Source organism: Choloepus didactylus, chromosome 1, assembly GCF_015220235.1.
Source record: "Choloepus didactylus isolate mChoDid1 chromosome 1, mChoDid1.pri, whole genome shotgun sequence".
In the NCBI taxonomy this organism is placed as follows: Eukaryota; Metazoa; Chordata; class Mammalia; order Pilosa; family Megalonychidae; genus Choloepus; species Choloepus didactylus.
Window position 1 is genome coordinate 172,159,776 of NC_051307.1, and position 18,146 is coordinate 172,177,921.

Sequence of the window (18,146 nt, forward strand, 5' to 3'; positions counted from 1 at the left end):
GGTTTGCTAGAGCTACTATTATGCAAAATACCAGAATTGGATTGGCTTTTATAAAGGGAGTTTATTGGGTTACAAATTTACAGTTTTAAGGCCATAGAAGTGTCCAAACTAAGGCATCAGCAAGAGGATACTTTCACTGAAGGACAGCTGATGGCATCCAGAACACCTCTGTCAGCTGGGAAGGCAACTAGCTGGCATCTGCTGATCGTTTGCTCCTGGGTTGTGTTTCAAAATGGCTTTCTCCAAAATGCCTCTCTCAGTTGCTCTGTCAGCTCCTTCTGTCTGTGAGCTCTCTTATATGACTCCAGTGATTTAATTAAGACCCTCCTTGAATGGGCAGGGTCCACACCTCCATGGAAATAATCTAATCAAAAGTATCACCCACGGTTGTGTAAGTCACATCTCCATGGAAACACTCAATCAAAAGTTTAATGTCTGCCTTCACAAGATTGCATTAAAGAATATGGCTTTTGGGAGACATATTACATCCAAATTGGCACACCATCTGTCTCTACCTATCATCTGTGATCTCCCCGTCCACCCATCCATCCATCCATCCATCCATCCATCCACCTATCCTATTTATTTGGCTATGCAATTCATATCTCTTTTAAGTTAATATACTCTGATGTATTTCTACATCATTAAAACTCTTCATAGTAACCACTTTTAGGCTGCACTAGCTGTCATCAATGGTGCCATTGGATTAAAGGACCACAATTTGGCTGTTTATTCTCCTTTTGTTAGACACCTGGGTTTGTGCATTTTTATGTATCTAAGGAATAATGAAAGAAATAAGCTGAAATATTAACAGAGTTTATCTTGAATAATAGAATGATGGGCAAAGATTATCTCTGAAAATATAAAAAAAGTTGAAACAAAATAAGCCAGATGGAAGAAAGGTATTTCAGCTACAGTAGCAACAATAATAGTAATGACAACACAAATAGCTTGTATTTATTTAACGTTGTGTCTACCATTGTGTTAAGGTTAGGAGTCTGGCATGTTTTGTACTTAAACTGTTTAGTTTTCCAAAGGACACACTATGAAGTTTATGCTATTATGAACCACCTTTGCCATATAGAGAGAAATTTTGTGTTTCAATGGAAGGAAATGGCATACCATTCTGGGTTATCATATTCTGGTCCTGCTAATTGTATTTGCACTATTCTGTACCTCTTTGTAAATTGCAGATAACTGATGGTTATGCATATACAATCTCTATCTTGTCTGGTAGAGAGTTAATTGACTTCTTCTCCTACTGGTACCTACCTGTAAATTGGACTAGATCCTGTTACCTTTCTCAAACTGTCAACCCTTACCACTTTTTTAATTCTTCTGGTTTTCTTCAATATCTGGCTACAATCCTCCAAACCAATGTTTCTAACTTTTTTCCTTCCCTTCTGACTTGGTAGGGATCCAGGTTGTCTTGTAGCTGGTGTTTTCACCCAGAGTCTGAAAATATACTGTGAGCTAAAGCCCATTGACTTGATATATACTTGAAGAACTCATCACCATAGCAGACCATGCATGGGCCAGATTTCTCCCTGGGTAAGCCACTGTCAAGATTGTTAAGGAAGTCTAGCAAAATGTTCAGGGCATGCACACCCTTATAGGAGAGGTAACCACGACTGTGGACAACATCACCAAGAGCACTGGCATCTTAGCTTCCATAAACTCAGAGCAGGGTTGCACAATTGAAAGATTTCCATCTACCAACTTCTTGGAATCACAGACGAGATATCTTCAGGGTTCAGCTCTTTACTTTAATACTCCCTTTTATGGATATTTTTATTTTTCATTCTGGGAATCCCTCTTTTAAAATGACTTGATTTATCAGACTCTAAAACTACTGACCTTTGCCACCCTTTCTCAACAGATAGTTCAACTGATTTTGCAGGAATAACACCAACAAGAGTTTTCAAGAGACCATATCTTAGACCCTGCTTCATCCCACTCAAGAGTTTTATGATCACCTCTGAGTTGTTCAGTGACAAACGTTATTCATTCATCTTGAACAAAGGGTGGACTGACAATGTTGAACTTTACCTGAGCCCTGAGTTCCTAGAAAACAGTGATGGTTAAGAAATCCCCCTATCCTTTTAGTTCTGAGATACAGCTTATTGAAAATAACCACCCTTCCCTATATGATTTACATAAAACTCATGGATGACAAGGTCAGACACAGACCCTCCAAATTCCTGCTCTTTATCTCATAAATGGTTACCTCAACTGTTTGTCCCTGCTGACAAATCGGAACAAAATGCCTGTTAACTTGACCAAGCGTTAGTCAAGCTTCTCTCCTTCCCGCAGGCCCCTGAACTCTGGCCCACCCTTGAGCATTGGAACTTGGAGCAATTCCTCTTAAATGGCTCTTCCTGGGAAAAACATTCCTTTATCCACCATCCCCATCACACCACCTGCTCACCCTACTTCCTCACACCCAGTTCCATCCAGCCTAGTTTACTTCTTCCTGAAAAGAAAAGCCCTTTTATGCCTGACCTTTTGAGATTCTTGCAGATATCATGGTTGGCGTATTCTCTCTATTGCAATAGTTCCCCTCCTCCTACTTAATAGTCATTCTCACCTTCTTACAATAGTCTTTTTGAATAAAGTCTCTTCTTACTTAAATTTGGATTTGTATTTTATTTGACATTTCAAAAATTTTCAGAAAAAAATTGTGAAAGATTTTCAAATGGTTAATAAAAGGGGGTTGGTGGATTACTGCGTGTCCTTAGTACAACTTTCAATTCAGAGTTATCTCTGCCTTTTATTGTCTTTGAGCTAATTAAAAACTTTGTATATTATAGAAAACTGATAATAACCATGATTTTTTTCCCAAAGAAATGCAAGTAAATCATATCCAGCAAGTAATTATTTCCCTAAGCATAGCCCTATTTTACATCTGTTTGTAAATTCAACTAAGTATTCCTTTTTGCCTATGTATGTTTGGTTGTTTGAATTATCGTTTGAACTGGTTGCAAAAGCTTGCTGGTTTCCTTAATTAATTAATGAGTTAAATAAAATCTTTGGCACATGTTCATTTTATGTCAGTATGTGAGTCATGATTTTACCATTTTTTAAAAAATATGTCCTTTAACTGATGTAGAAGTTGGTATAACATATCTTAGGCTACACAGCTAGTGGAGACTTCTCTCACACACAGGACTCTTGGACCACAAAGCAAATGCTCTTAATCACTTCCATATACTTGGAAGCCAAAAAATGAAGAACAAAAACATGTTGCCTGTTAGGAGAAATGTAATAATGGTAGAGGCCATCATTTCCTATGTGGAACTCAAATTGAGAAGAGCAACAGGTAAATGAGAAGTTCATTTATAAAAAGGTGGAAAACCTATATTTTGCCTGGAATAGTTCTGCCAAAAAGCCTTTTCCAACTTTTGGGAATCAGAGCAATTAGCAGAGAAATCAGTGGGCTCTGCTGAGCTTAAGGGCATTTCCCAAACAAAGCCTACCCTGAAGATGGAATTCTTAATTAACATTTCCAAGGGGGTGGTCAGGAGGGGCCGTGGCAGCCCGGGTGCTGTAGGAATTGCTTTGTTTGAATGGAGTTCCCTAGTGTTAAACAGTTGGATATTGGCAGATTAAGTGCGGACAATACTTGGATAGACAATTGAAAAAATAATTTTTTGATGCTTTCTCCAGCTGCTGCTGACAGATTAGCTGGGATGTTTTCCAGGCTCCTTCACATGGCTGATATAACTTTTTAAGAGAGGAACGTGAATTTCTACATTATTGTTGATTTAACTGGGGAAAGAATTTGGAAACATGGCTGCACTTTTATGGGTTGTGGGTCAACCAGTCCAGGTTTTGCTTGCTGTACATTGATCCTGTGGGTGGGAAACATATTGCTATAAAGAGACACTCAGTTAAGAGAAAACAGTACAAAGTGGTTATTCTGGCCATCATTCTGGCACCCATTCCACCTCATCCCATTCCGTGGCTGCCATGATCCTGCCTCTGTCTACTCCTGCCTATGTCAAAGCCACTCAGAATTAATCCGATTTCCCTTGCCACAAAGATCGGTCAAGGTGGGGATTCCAGCATATAGATTGTTCAGGGGTTCAAGTAAAACTTGAGTTTTTGTTCAATTTTTGTGGAAAACTCTTTTCATCTCATTTCCTGGATGTGTTCGAGAAAAGAATTGTGGTCTCACTTTCTACTGACAGTGTTCTGATGTCTACGAGGGAAGCTGTCTTGAGATGAAGAGCATACATATGCTTAAAGAATCACAGAGAAATAAAACTAAAGCCCTAATGAAATTGCACTTAAGGCCCATTTGACCTATGGAGTTTTCAGTGACCTGAACCTATAAATTCCCCTTATTGTTTGAATCTATTTGATTTGGGTTTGTCACTTGCAAAGGAGGATTTTTACTACCAAGCATAAGATCTTTCTGTGGTCACTGCTGCTTCCTGCACTTTATGTGGTAGTATATTAGGTATGCAGAGGGGATTTCAGAACATTACTCTGGTTTAAATCTCATCCTTGGTGGAAGAGCTGGGATTCTGCTCACTAATCCTTTCTGGGAGCCCCTAGAATCTATTTAGTCTTGGGAACTCTTCAGCAGCCTCATCATCCCTAGAGGTTAGAGGTACAATTACTGGCTAGCTTTCTGTATGTGATTTTCCAAGGAAGTGAAACTTCTGAAGAGAGAAGGGGATTGGCTACAATTTTTTGTGTGGATGCTAGTGTTTCATGAAACTTTCTTTGGGAAGCATGATTTTAGAGATTTGTGGAAGATCAAACTTTTAAATTTTTGTGTGTTTTCATTTAAGGCCTCTCTCCCTTATTACCATTGTAAGCTCCCTGAGAGTAGGACCATGCTTGTTGTATTCACTCCTGTGCCTCCAAGCATTCCACAGTTATCTATTAAATTAAAAGGACAAGCAGATGAACAGGAGTGAAATGGCACAGAGTTTTGGTGGGCTTCTTTTCATCCTCTTCCAGTAGGGTTTTTTCTTTTCGGAACTCATGATTAAAATGATAGGTTCCATTGTTTCTATAAATTAAGCTTACTGAAATTTTTATCTCCTCACCCAATTCTTTTTTTAACCCCTTCTTTCCTTTAAGTTCAAAAGGAACTCATTTGAATTCTCTAAGAGGAGGCTGTTTGGTCTGTAAGTGCTGATTTAGGGTTGGGTAGATGAAATCTCTGAGTCATGGATAAAGAAATGAACAATGTAAATACCTCTCATCACATATCAATTAGACATTAAAACTTCTGTATACTTGATCTAAGATTGATAAACCTATAATGGCAGATATGGAGAACTATGCCATCTTGATTTTTTTCCCCATATCATGAAATAATTTGCAGAGCCAGGGTTTATGTTTTTGAGCAGCCTATACACTTTTTGGTATTATTGGTTCAGTTGCAAAAAGGTGAACCTAGTAAAGATAGAAGAAAGAAAAATGCCCCTGTTAGTGCCCTTTCTTTACTATAAGATATTACTTGAAATATTAACTTTTTTTCCATAGCTAAAGGGACAAAAGCCATGGATTCAATTCTACTAAATCCTTAGAAAGACTAGATAAGAACGGCTCAATTATAGGTTGCTTATTTATCTACCTCTCTTGGCAGGATTTGCTTTTGGTGAAACAAATCACCTGTTGGAAAAAAAGGCCATTTAAGCGATTAAAATCTACTTCAGTTAATTTCCTCTTTAACTTATTTGTAAGCCAGCAAGAGCTTATAATTGTAATGAATATTTCTTATAGGAAGTTTAGTTGACATTTGGATCTCATTAGACTTTGAAAAACTTCTGCCATCTTGTTCTTTTTGAGGTCTTTTGTTGGGGTAACAGTTTACAAGGTAGTCGTTAGTCATGGAGCCTAATGCTTTGATGCTTCAGTGTTTGGAATCCAACTCTGTCATTTCTAGCTGTGTAAACCAGGAAATTCTTAATTTTTTTTTTTTTAAAACTCTGTTTCTACATTTTTGAAATGAATTTTATGATGATTTAATGAACTAATATCAAGTGCTAAGATTACAAATGTAAAGTGCTTAACAGTGTCCAGCATATGCTTAAATGTAAATACAAGTTAGGCAGGACTCATTATTAATAAGGAGCTCTGAAATGGGGAAGCTGGTTGGATGAGGAGGAAGTTCAAGAAAAACAAAGATTAATTTCCTCTTTTTAAATTAATGTATCAGTTGCTGGGAAATTTACCATATGAGTAATAGACATCTGCTCTATTATCAAGAAAATACTTGAAACAGACAACTTTTCAAATTCTTGGTACCAAACCACATCAGTATTATACATACGATACTTTCAGGATTCTTCTTTAAACAGATATTTTATTTTAGGGGGCAGAGTGTATAATATTTCTTGTGTAAAAACATTTAATCCTAGTGGGAATTAAAATTCGTTAATGTGAATGCCAACTCAACTCTTCCTCTTGATGCTTCTAAGTACGTACCATTTAAAGGAAATGAAAGAATGAAATAGAAAAAAGTGATTGCAGGCCTGGTGAATGTAGATGGTATAAGAAAATGTTTATGTGTGTGAGAGAGTGAGAAAGGAGAGAGATAATGATCATTTGCTTCTTGATATGGATTATATACCTATGGGGTAAAATCATATATAGCATTGCTATTTTGTAGGCATATCATTAACCTTTCTAAATTTTTACCCTTTTTTGAGGCTTAAGAGTATGAATATTCTTAGACAAATAAGTCAACTTTTTTCTGTGCAGAGGAGATACTGGGTTTGTAACTCAATGTTGAAGGTGTCTGTGGAGTGGAGAAAGTCAGTTTACTGCCTCAAATTAATTCATTCAGGCTAACCTTAAAATTAATTTGCATCTTTTAACACATATCAATAGTTTCTGCCATTAAGAGGAATAATTAAGGCTAAATTAGATGGGTTTAAGAATATGCAAATAACCTATACTCTAGATAATATATATGCTTAGAGAAATAATAGAGAAGACCCATTTTATTTACTCAATACTGTACTTTAAGTTTATATCTAATCTCTTGTTTATTATGTAAAGCTATGCATTTTCCCTGGTCTGGAAGTGGTTTAGCCTAGAGAAAAAAGTAGTCACATGTTACTTAAGGAACAGTCTGGTACCTCTATTCTTCCCTTAAAAATATTTCTTAATCTCCTGACAATGTGCTGATTAGACATCACAGAAGCTTCTAATAGAAAATGAGGAAACATCCTGATCAAAAAGAAAACTTGGTATGGTCAAGGCAATAGAGGGTGCTTCAGAAGTTGACTCGCTCTTATTTCTCCTTTATAATTTCTGTTTCCATCACCAACATACGCTTTTAGCTATCATTTTTGTTTTGGTGACTAACCTTGTCTTTATCAACTTTTCTTTATCCTTAGTTCCCTCAGGGCTAGTTTCTAAAATACCGAATGAGCACCATCTTCTTGTTCCTTTGACTGAGGAGAGGTGGAACAAGAACAGGAGAAAACAGAAAGCATTTTATTGTTCTTTGATTGTTAAGCCAGAATTAAAATAGTCTTAAAGAAGCCCCTGAGAAGCCATTTACTATCATGCTTTCAATTCCTGGGTCTCTAATCTATTTAAATAGATGTGTTCCCTTTGGGGAAGAATCCCTTATTAGTGTCTTCCTTCTGGGAAGGAAAGTCTTTGAGTGCCTGCTGAATCTGTATCATCAAGGTACTTGCGGAGTGTATATATTGGAAGTTATTTTGGCTCTTTGTGTTTCATGTTAAGTGTGTTCTATGGGAGAGTATTATGAGAGCTTGGGGGAAAAGAGTGAGAGAAAGTGATTGGGTGTCTTCAGTTTTCATAAACAGCTGGGGCTTTGAGCAGAAACTCTTAAAATTGCACATCCAAAAGTAGCAGCTGGCATAGTGGGAACAACAGAAATCCAGGGACTGTGAAAGAGGTAAAGGAGAGCTTGTCAGGATTCTTATAGTTTTAACTCCAGAACTTAATAACAGAATTATCAACAAGGAGTATTGCAATTTGCTTGAGGATCTCAGAAAACATTGTCAACAGGACTTAAAGCCTGAGTGAAAAGTATGTAGACTGTGACAGAAGAAGGAGTTAGAGATTGTCACAAATTAGCTTGAAAGCAGTGGTCCTAAAGTGTGGTCCTGGACAGCTTGTTAGAAATGCGAGATCTTGGTCCTCAAATCCAACCTAACGAATCTGAAACTCTGGGGGTGGAGCCCAGGAATCTGTGTTTTAAGATGCTGTCCAGGTGATTCTGATGCATACCAAAATTTGAGAGCCACTATTATAGGGCATTGGGGCCACTTTTTATTACCAAACTTCCTTAATGAAGAGGTAGCCTTCATCTTCCTCTCCCTACAATGGATTTTTCCAGGTCTGTGTGGATTGGGGCAGTTTTAAAAGGTGATGGAAGGACCTGGGAGGACTTTGCTGTTGTATTTAATTATTCTAAGAAGTGAAATGCTCTTTTCTTCTTAAGCCTTCACTCCCTCAGACCACTGGCTCTCGTCAGATGCCACCGTTCCATGTCACAGTGGACCTGCACTGTCCTAACTGGTAGCCACCAGCCATATATGGGTATTTAAATTTAAATGAATTAAAATTAAAAATTCAATTTCTCAGTTACACTAGCCACATTTCAACTGCTCAGTAGCCAAATGTGGCTAATGGCTACCGTAACTGTCAGTGCAGGTATAGAACCCTTCCACTATGACAGAAAGTTCTATTGGTCAGTGCTACAGTAGAATTCTTTAATCTCTTTAATACTAAACTTGTTAGCCTACATTTGATTGTACCCATTCCATTGTTTCCTTCTATTTTGAAAGTAGGGTAACCAATTGTCCTGATTTTAGCACTGAAAGTTCCATGTCTAGGGAAATGCCTCAGCCCTGGGCAAACTAATCAGAGAGAGAGACTTATTTTGCTCTTGTAATAGGAAGCCTCAGGTGGCAAGTCCAGGCTTGGTGCAGCTGCACAAGAATGTCTTCAGGGACCCAGGCTCCCTTTATCTCTTGAGCTACCTTCATTAGCATGTGGTTATCAAGCTCATGGTTGCAAGATAACTGCTGTTACTTGAGCCATCATATTTTTATTCTAGGCAGGATGAAGGGTAATCCAAAGGGGGGAGGAACAAAAGACTTTCTCCTATTGAGGTTTTCTATTCTGGAAGAGATGTTGACCTATATCTTATTGGCCAGAACAGTGTCATGGGAAACCTTGTCAAATAGTATCAGTGTTCTGTTAATAAGGAAATTGGGGGATGAATATTGGGAAGTCAAACAGTATTGCCTACTTAAGGCTGGCTTTCCTTGTGATAGCAAAATGTTTCTAGGAGTTCCAAGTGATCCATTTACACACCACAGAATTAAGAGAAAGTGAGCACTTAAGGAAACTTTGGGCTTTATCCTTATTGGGCCAAGTTAATTTAAATGCCCATGTTTGAGCCAATTGTTATGGCCAGAGGAACTTGTTTACTGCTTTGCTTGGAACTGGGTTAGTGCCACCATTGAAAAATCACTAAGGCAGGAGGGTTCAAATTATGCTAATTGACCTAGGCTAATCAGGACTCATCCCAATATCTTAGTCCCACTCAAATAGTGGGACGGGGATGAAATAGATGCTGGGGGTATGCCTCAGGGTCCCAAATTAGATTTTGTTTCAGTGTTCTCTATCTCCTTGAATGACCCCACTCTTATCCTGATACACAAATTTGAAAGCTAGAAGTCATCTTTACCACCTCCTTCTTCTTCAACTCTCACATCAAATCTCATCATCATTGATCATCATTGCTGAACATACCATCTTTATTTCTGTTCGTCTGTTCACTTTGCTCCATCTTCACCACCTTCCACACCAGTCTAGGCTACCATCTTCTTTCAGAATGACAACTGCAATAGCCTCTTCATTGGTCACCCCACTTTCATTGTAGCCAGTCTTCAACCAATTTTCCAAATTTTGGCTGGAGATCATTTTTGTAGACAAATCATATTATGTCAGTTCCATACCAAAGATGTTCAATGGATGCTCATTTCTCTTAAAAATCCAAAACTCTTAACATAAACTGTGAGATTTTTCAATGGTCTTGTTTTTTATCTCCAGCTGTATCCAGCATACTACTACTTCTTGTTCTCTGTATTCTAACCATATTTGCCTTCTCTCAATTACTCTAATGTGCTATTGCCTCTCTCACAACAGGACTCTTTCTCCTTTTCTCTCTCCCAGCCTTCTCTCCACAGTCTCCACCAGTCTTTCCCTTGGTCAATTTCCATACTTCTTTCAGTTTTCTGCAAATTTATCATTTCCTCTAGAAAGACTTTCTTAGCTAAGGTCTCAGGGCACCCAATGTCTTCACATTTTAGTGTTATCACAATTGTAAATTAAACATTTATTGAGTGCTATCTTACCAACCAGATGCTCATGGAGTCAAAGACCATCTTTTGCTTGGTTTGGTTTTGTTCTCAATAGTACCCAGAGAGCCCAGTATAGTGTCTGGCACATAGCAGAATAAATGAACAAAGGACTGACTGAATGAATGAAGTATATATATCCTTTTAAAGCACCTCTTTTCAAGTAGCATAGAAGTTTAAGTCCAAGAGGCATATTTGTAGACAGGTTCTGCATAGTTAGTGATTCCCATGGGACTTTGAAGCACTTTTGTGGGGAAAGTGATACAATATTTGTCTAATGTTATAACTTGGGGTACATTATGTTCATGATGGGAATACAGAAATAAAAAAGTTCTTTCACTTAATGGGTAACTTTGAAAACATGTTGATAGACATTGGGTAATGCAGTCAAAGAAATCCAGACATGGAGTTAGAACTCTTTTCTTCCATATATTAAATGTGTGGCCTTGAGCAAATAGTTAACTGCTCTGGACTTCAGTATCTCATATATGTGATGAAGTGTTTACACTAAAAGTAGTTTGTCTCTCATGTCTCTTTCTAATCTATTCATTTGATCTCTCATTTACTAAGCAATAATTTGGTAACTATCTACTCTGTGCCAGACATTTGACTTGGCTTGACAATCTATGAACAAAGTCAACAAGCTCTCCATCCTCAAGAATTTATCTTCTAGCTTATAACTCCAAATCTTTCTTGGTATTGTTTTAGGCAATGGAATGATAATAAATATTTAACAGTTGGCTCTTGGGAATTGGAGATGACCAACCCTCTGATTTAAGTAGCATTTGCCAATTTCTGTCTTGTGAATACATCCACCATGGCCAGTTTAAACCACCAATATGAGGTCACTGAACGTGGAGTTGGGAAGAGATGCACACAATTATCTCAAGAGCCATTATGAACTGGCTCTAGGCCACCACTGGTTTTAGGGGAGAAATTTTTCCTTCACAGAAGGAAGTGCTGATTCTGTACATTCTAATTTCATTTTATGATGGCACTGATTCAAGAATGCAATATTAAGAGCATACTAAAAGTTCCCAATAACTTGACCACCTTTAATCTATTTTGGTTTTAAGATGGGAATATACAATATACAATTTAACTTTTAAAGTTTTTTCTTTGTCAGTGGGAAAGCTGCTCAGAATGAATTAGGGCCAGTGTCTTGCAGTGCCTATGTGTTTGAAACTAGACTACTTTAGATGTTAAGATGCATATGTTCTAGTATGAATTCTGTGTTAACTCAAAATGGTGCTCCAGTGATTATTTCTATTAAGTGTAGGCTTTTATATTCAAAATCTGGTGGTGGATAGTAAACTAGTAGGAGTGACTTGCTCACTACTGAAAAAGTAAGAGTTGTCTTTAATCTTTGAGGTCACGAATGTCTTGCAATTATGTTGTTGAAAATGAGCAATGTGCTTAGCTTTAAAAATATTTGCCATCTTTAGTTAGTAAACTACCCTGAATCCTTTTTGAAAGATACAAAATTGGTCTTATAATTGCATGCTAAGCAAAACCCAATTGATATGTAGCCAGGGATAATTTTTAGAAACATAATTAGACTTGGCAAAGACCTTTTTATCACAAAGGCATTAGCCAATCTTTTTTTGTATGTGTGTGTAGTGTGTGCATGCATGCGTATGTGGTGATGATAGGGGTTTGTCATCATAAATAAAGTTCCTGCATTAGTAAGCTAACAACTCATCTATTAGACAGAAATAGATTTTAGCTCAAGGATTTCATACCACAAATACTTGGAAATGAGAAAATTACATGATACTTGCCCTATTTCCTTTTTTGAAAAGGAAAACCCCTAACTCTGAATGCTTTTGTTACTAAAACTATTACTTATTTACAACGTTTATAATTGGATGAAAATGATCAGTTAAAATGATGACCAAGTTGAGCCCATTTATTTCTGCAGAAAGATTATACACATTTATGTCACACTGGGTCATTTCCTAGCCCCTGGGAGCCTGCCATTCCAATGCTGGTCCAGCTACAGCTGGGTGTCCTTGAATGACAGCTGCTAAAAATTCAATCAATAAGCGGTGTCCAAATGTCAGAGAGAGTGATGTGAAGTGGGGGTAGGTGGAGACAGACTGCAGAGTTTGATTCAGGGTAGTCAGAGTTTAAATTTCACTTAAAATAGAAACAAGTCAGAACTTCAATCCCCAAATATTATACAGTATCTAGTTGGTAGACTTAGTAAAGGTCAAACAATCAATATGGTTGGCAATAGCAAAGATAGGATACAGAGGTGGTTTTATTCCTTGAAATTGTTTTTTACATTCCAGTCTACAGAAAGGTAGGCAGAATGGCAAGTGGAGTAAGAAAACTTGTACTGCAGTGAAATGAGCTGATCTTTGGTCAAGGGATTAAATTGAGAGATGCTGTAGACCAGAGAAACAATGGGGGAGAGGGGGTATCTCAAATTGCTTCCATATTTGTCTCTGTTAAGTGTTCACTATTTTGAATGTGCACCTATCCTTTGGGGAAAACTGGGATGGCTGGTATATCATCAATCCAATGAGATGGAAATATCAGGAGAAGCATACTATGGCTCATCATGTTGTTGCTTCTAGTCTTGACTTAAACTAGAAAGAAAAAGGAAAAAGAAGAGGAACAAGTAAATTTTTGCCCTTATTCTTGGCAGAATCAGTTGGAGTATAATAAAGGAAAGGTAATTATTGACAATATTAGGTTTTCCCATTAAATTACATTCACAGATTTTCAAGCTGAGGAAGAGGGTGTCTTAAAATATTTTCCATTTTTATACTATTGCTCAAGAGAACAATAATGGACTGAAAAAAAAAAGACTTGGAAAATAGGAAATAATGACTTGGTTAAAACCTAGTTGTTTGAAAACTGAACAGTTAAGTATGAACATATTCAAATAAGAGAATTCAGTATGGCCATTCCAAAGTCAAAAGAATCATGTTCTTTAATTCCTTCTTACAAGTAAAAAAGTATTTCCAGGTGGTATGTGTGTTTAATTTGTACCCAGAATGACTCCTATCGCAATTGCTAAAGAAGTTACCCCATGATACTGTTATTTGATCTTATTGTCTCACACATTTCTAAAAAAATAAATTTATACATTGATGAGTATGTATTTCTTGATCAATGATTGTGATATAGTAGGAGACAAAATTAGGTAAAATTTCCTGCTTTTTCTTAAACTGTAGACTCCTTTACAATGAAGTTTGGGCTAGACAGCAATTGAATTGAAGGGAATAGATAGCAATTTATGATTTGGTATGACATCTTCAGTTAGCTGGGGTGTTCCAGAACTCACAGGAAGGAATGTTGTCCTTAAGTTCCTCTTTCTTAAATCTTACCAGGACAATCTAGAGACCACTGTTTGCGGATCATCCATTGAGATGAGTGTGCGTGAAGTGTGGTCAGGTGGAGAATTACCTAGCAGATTTCATCAACTGTCTGGGCCTGTAGTAGATTACAGTCATGGCTCCAATTCTTCACCTATCCCTGTATCCACACCCTTTGTCCTGTGACTTTGCATTTCCTCTCAATAAAAATAGAATTTATTACCCATGAATCTGAGTTTGCCTTGTGAATTGCTTTGGACAGTAGAATGCAATAGAAGTGACAACATACTATTTCAAAGCTTGGTCTAAGAAATCATTGTGTGTTTCTGTTTGTTCTCTTGCATCCCTGTTTGAACACTGCAAGGAGAACATTGCAAGCCTATTCTGCTGGAGGATGAGGGACACAGTCTCATGAGCCCCAGACATATGAGAGAGCCCAATAAATATTAGCAGAACCACCTAGCTGACAACTTCCAAAATGTGAACAACAAATGCTTAATGTTGTATGTCACTGACATTGAATGGTTCTTTATTACACAGCATTATTACGGCAGTAGACAACAGATACAGGGTTCTAATTTCTAGGCTGACTGAAGATATGGAGTTCTGATTAATTCTTCATGAAAATCGATGCTTTATTAGAATAAACAAGTAGTCCTTAAAGTGACAGGCTTGCTTAGTTCAGGCACCTCCTGTGAGATGTTTATCTACTGAGTTGGTTTGACCTAGGGTCAAAGGTTTCGGCCCTCTGCTGGTAGCAGCACTATGCAAATGTATTTGTGTCCTTCCCAATCTGACAGATAGACGGACACCCAGGGGTCATCAAGTTAATCCACATATAGGACCTCCTTGCATCAGTGTTCTCAGAAGGCCGGGAAAGTCTTCACTCCCCTTGGAGGTTAGAAGTAACTTAATGGTCACTGATGTGTCTGTATTTCCATCAAGGCAGAATGAACAAATTGCCTATAGGATGTATTTTGAGAATTAAAACACTTACTCTTCTTTCATTTGCCAGGATCTGATATATTTCTGGTATATATGGAATGAATCAGTGTGCCATCGTTTAAGACTGCCATCCCATTGTCTTCCGGTTTTATTGTTACTTCTATTTCTTCTCTTTATTAGAGAAAACAATGGGATTTTGTGAGTGCCCCAGGGGTTCCTTAACTTCAGAGAGACATGCTTTTACACTTAAGAGAACAGGAATTTGATTTAAAATAGAGGCTACTTATGATTCATTCAGAGGAATTTTTCCTCTCCATCATCTTATTTGCCTAGTCATTTGATCCTACACGGCTCTTCAGAACCCACTGTGAGATGACTTTGCTTCAGCTGCACTGGCACTTTTTCAAATATTTTTCAAGGACAAACATCCTCCCTACAGGTTTTCTCAGCTGCAATGATTGTCTTGTCTGGGGATTGTATTCTGATTAATTTAACTTTAGCTTCCTTACTGCTTCAGTGGATTCCAAATTTGTCATGGTTTAAAAAAATTCTCCTGGGAAGTTTCATGAAAGAAGTTGGTGAGAACAGGGTTTAGGATTTATTCTGCTGAGCGACCTTTAGAATGTGACAGGGGGCTGGGAGGCACAAAGAATAAGAATGGAAAGAATGCCAAATTCTTTCTGATGCATGCACATAGGTCAGGCATTATTCAGGAGTTTTGCAGAAATTGCAGTGATCATAGTCCTACATGGATGTTTTTCCTCCTTGCAAATGAGCAGAAAGCAGTCAAAAGCATGCAATAAGGGGATGCAGCCAGCAGGGGGCGAGAGTACCACCGCCACAAGTATCAATGTCTATTGCGGTTTGCTTGGACCAGCCATTGCACACTCTTCAGGAAGCCAGCTGGTGTTGAAATCTATGAAACACTTTCTATGAGCTCTAGTGAGATTTTTATTTTCACTAAGTCCTTCTGCTAACAGAATGGGCAGTAGAGCCAATTGGCCTGGCTGTCCTACATGCTAGCTTTGTCATCTCTTAGCGACTTGGTGTATATCATCTGAAAAATGGGTTAAGAACAGTTAGTGTGCGAATGTAGTGAGCATGTTGTGAGAATGGTTAAGTTAACTTATGTAATGCATTTAAGAACAGTGCTTGGTACTTAGTAAGTACTTGATTAATACTAGCTAAAAATACTTTTGTCTTCTGCCTTCCATTTGCCTGAGGCTGAATGTAAAAATGAATTAATAAGGCAGTAGATTTTGTAGGCTGACTCCTTTTCATTCTTCAAAACACAGCTCAAAGAACACAACATCACTTCTGTGGTATTTCTGCTCAATGCACATGCTAAATCTAATCATGAGAAAACATTAGACAAACCCAAATTGCGAGACATTTTACTAAATGGTAGACTATACACTTCAAGAATTATAAGGTCATGGAAGACAAAGCAAGACTAGAACTGTTCCAGATTGTAGGACACTAAAGAGACGTTAGAGCAGAACATGTCTCTTTAGCATCCTCAAGGGGATTTTTTTTTTTCTCTGAAGTACACATTGGTGAAACTTGAATAAGGTCTGTAGTAGTATATCAATATTAATTTCCTGATTTTGATAATTGTAGGCTGTGGAAGAAATGCCCTTGCTTTTAGGAGACACACACACATGATTTAAGAGTAAAGAGGGCATTGTCTCTTCAATTTACTCTCAAATGGTTAATATACATATGTATATATATGAGAGAGAACATATATAGTATAATAGCATTAAGGGTGCCTGGATGATGGCAACACAGGAATTCTTTGTATTATTCTTGCAACTTTTAAAATAAGTCTGAAATTATGTCAAAATGCAAAGTTAAATGGAAAAAAACTCCACCTCATTTCAGATGCCTCCCTCTCCAGGAAGTTTTCCTTGATGTTCCTGTGTCTACTCTTGGGTCTGCCATTTGCTTCCAGAACCTGCTGCCTGTCTTTCTGTCATAGCACCCACTACACTCTATTATGACCATTTGTTTATGACATTTAACTGTGAATGAAGGCAGGGAAGATGGAGCTCTATCTTTAATCACCTGAGCCTGGCTAATACCTGACACAGAGAATCTTATTATAAATTTGCTGTGTGAATAAGGTCACAGAAATTGGCCTTATTTCCAAGGTTTTATTTTCTAGTGGACTTTTGTGAATTTTAGGCTTGCATTTTAGGTTTTGCAGCAGGGATGTAGTACAAGTATTGGGACTCAGCACACTTAGTTGAAAGCCGAGTTCTGTCACAGCGTGCGTGAGGGATAGTCTCTGTTTATTTATGCTCTACCTTTGTGATTCTCTAGCTTAGAGACACTCTGAGGGCTGAACTTGAGCTCTTTGAAAGAAAGGAAAATATGCCATGGGCTCCCATTGTATAGGCATTTAACTTAAGGGAATTCCACTGTATGTGTTCAGAGCTGAGTGTGTTTAATAGTAAAAGAAACATATGTTTCTCACACTGTACCCCCCAAATGCAAACCACAATTTTAGCTGGCATGCAATTGAAGGGGCAGCACCCTGAACCAAAGTTGGAAATGAAGTTTTAAGGAAATTAGTGAGAAGCAGTGTGTCTGTGTTTCCTACTTGCTTCCTTTTTTATGAGCGATGTTAAGAATTTTTCATGGGCAAGCTTGTCTGCATTCAATGAGCTGGTATAACGCCACGAAGATGCAACTACCTCCCTTGTTTGTGATCTCCATATTAATTTACTCCCCTAAGAGGGTATGCTTTGTGATGATTATTCCACCACTATTTGTGGCTAATATTAATTTCCAAGCTAGACCTTTTGCCATTTGATAAAACTAACATTACAATAGAAAAATCAGTTTAACTGTTATCTTTACCAGAAGCTGGTGAAGCCTCTCTAGAAAAAGTTTAAATGTGTGCACATGGCTCTAGAGAATAAACAGTTACAGATAGTAAGAATTGTGAAACCAAGTTAGATTTCTACTGAGGTTCTTTATAACTTTGGTGAACTGGGTTGATAGCTTGCATTGACTTTAGTTCAGAAGGGAATTGCTCAGAGGAAGAAAATTTGACTGGAGGAGCACTGGCCTGCATGAACAGGAGAGGAAAAGGTGTAACTCCCCACATCTCAAATATAACTTCCTTACGCATCCCACCAATCAAAATTTCATTTGAAGTAACAGGTTTTTCTAAAAGATGCTATGCAAGTTAAGCCTTCTTCCACCTATCTGTTAGTGTTAATTTATTTAATCAGGCATTTTGATTGCTTTTCCTCTAACACCTAGCTGAGAATATGAAATAGTGGTCCTATTTGTAGGGAATTGGGAAGGGCCATCTGTTGTTTCTTGGAAATTGGGAGACAGATGCAGGGATAGGGACCAACGTAGATGAGGATCCAGAAGCAGAAGGATGAAGGGGCCAAAGCAGACTTTGACCACTCAGCAATGGAGGCAGGAATCTTGCTTGACATAGTACCAAATAACTCATAAGTCACTGTTATTCACTGTCTGCCACAGG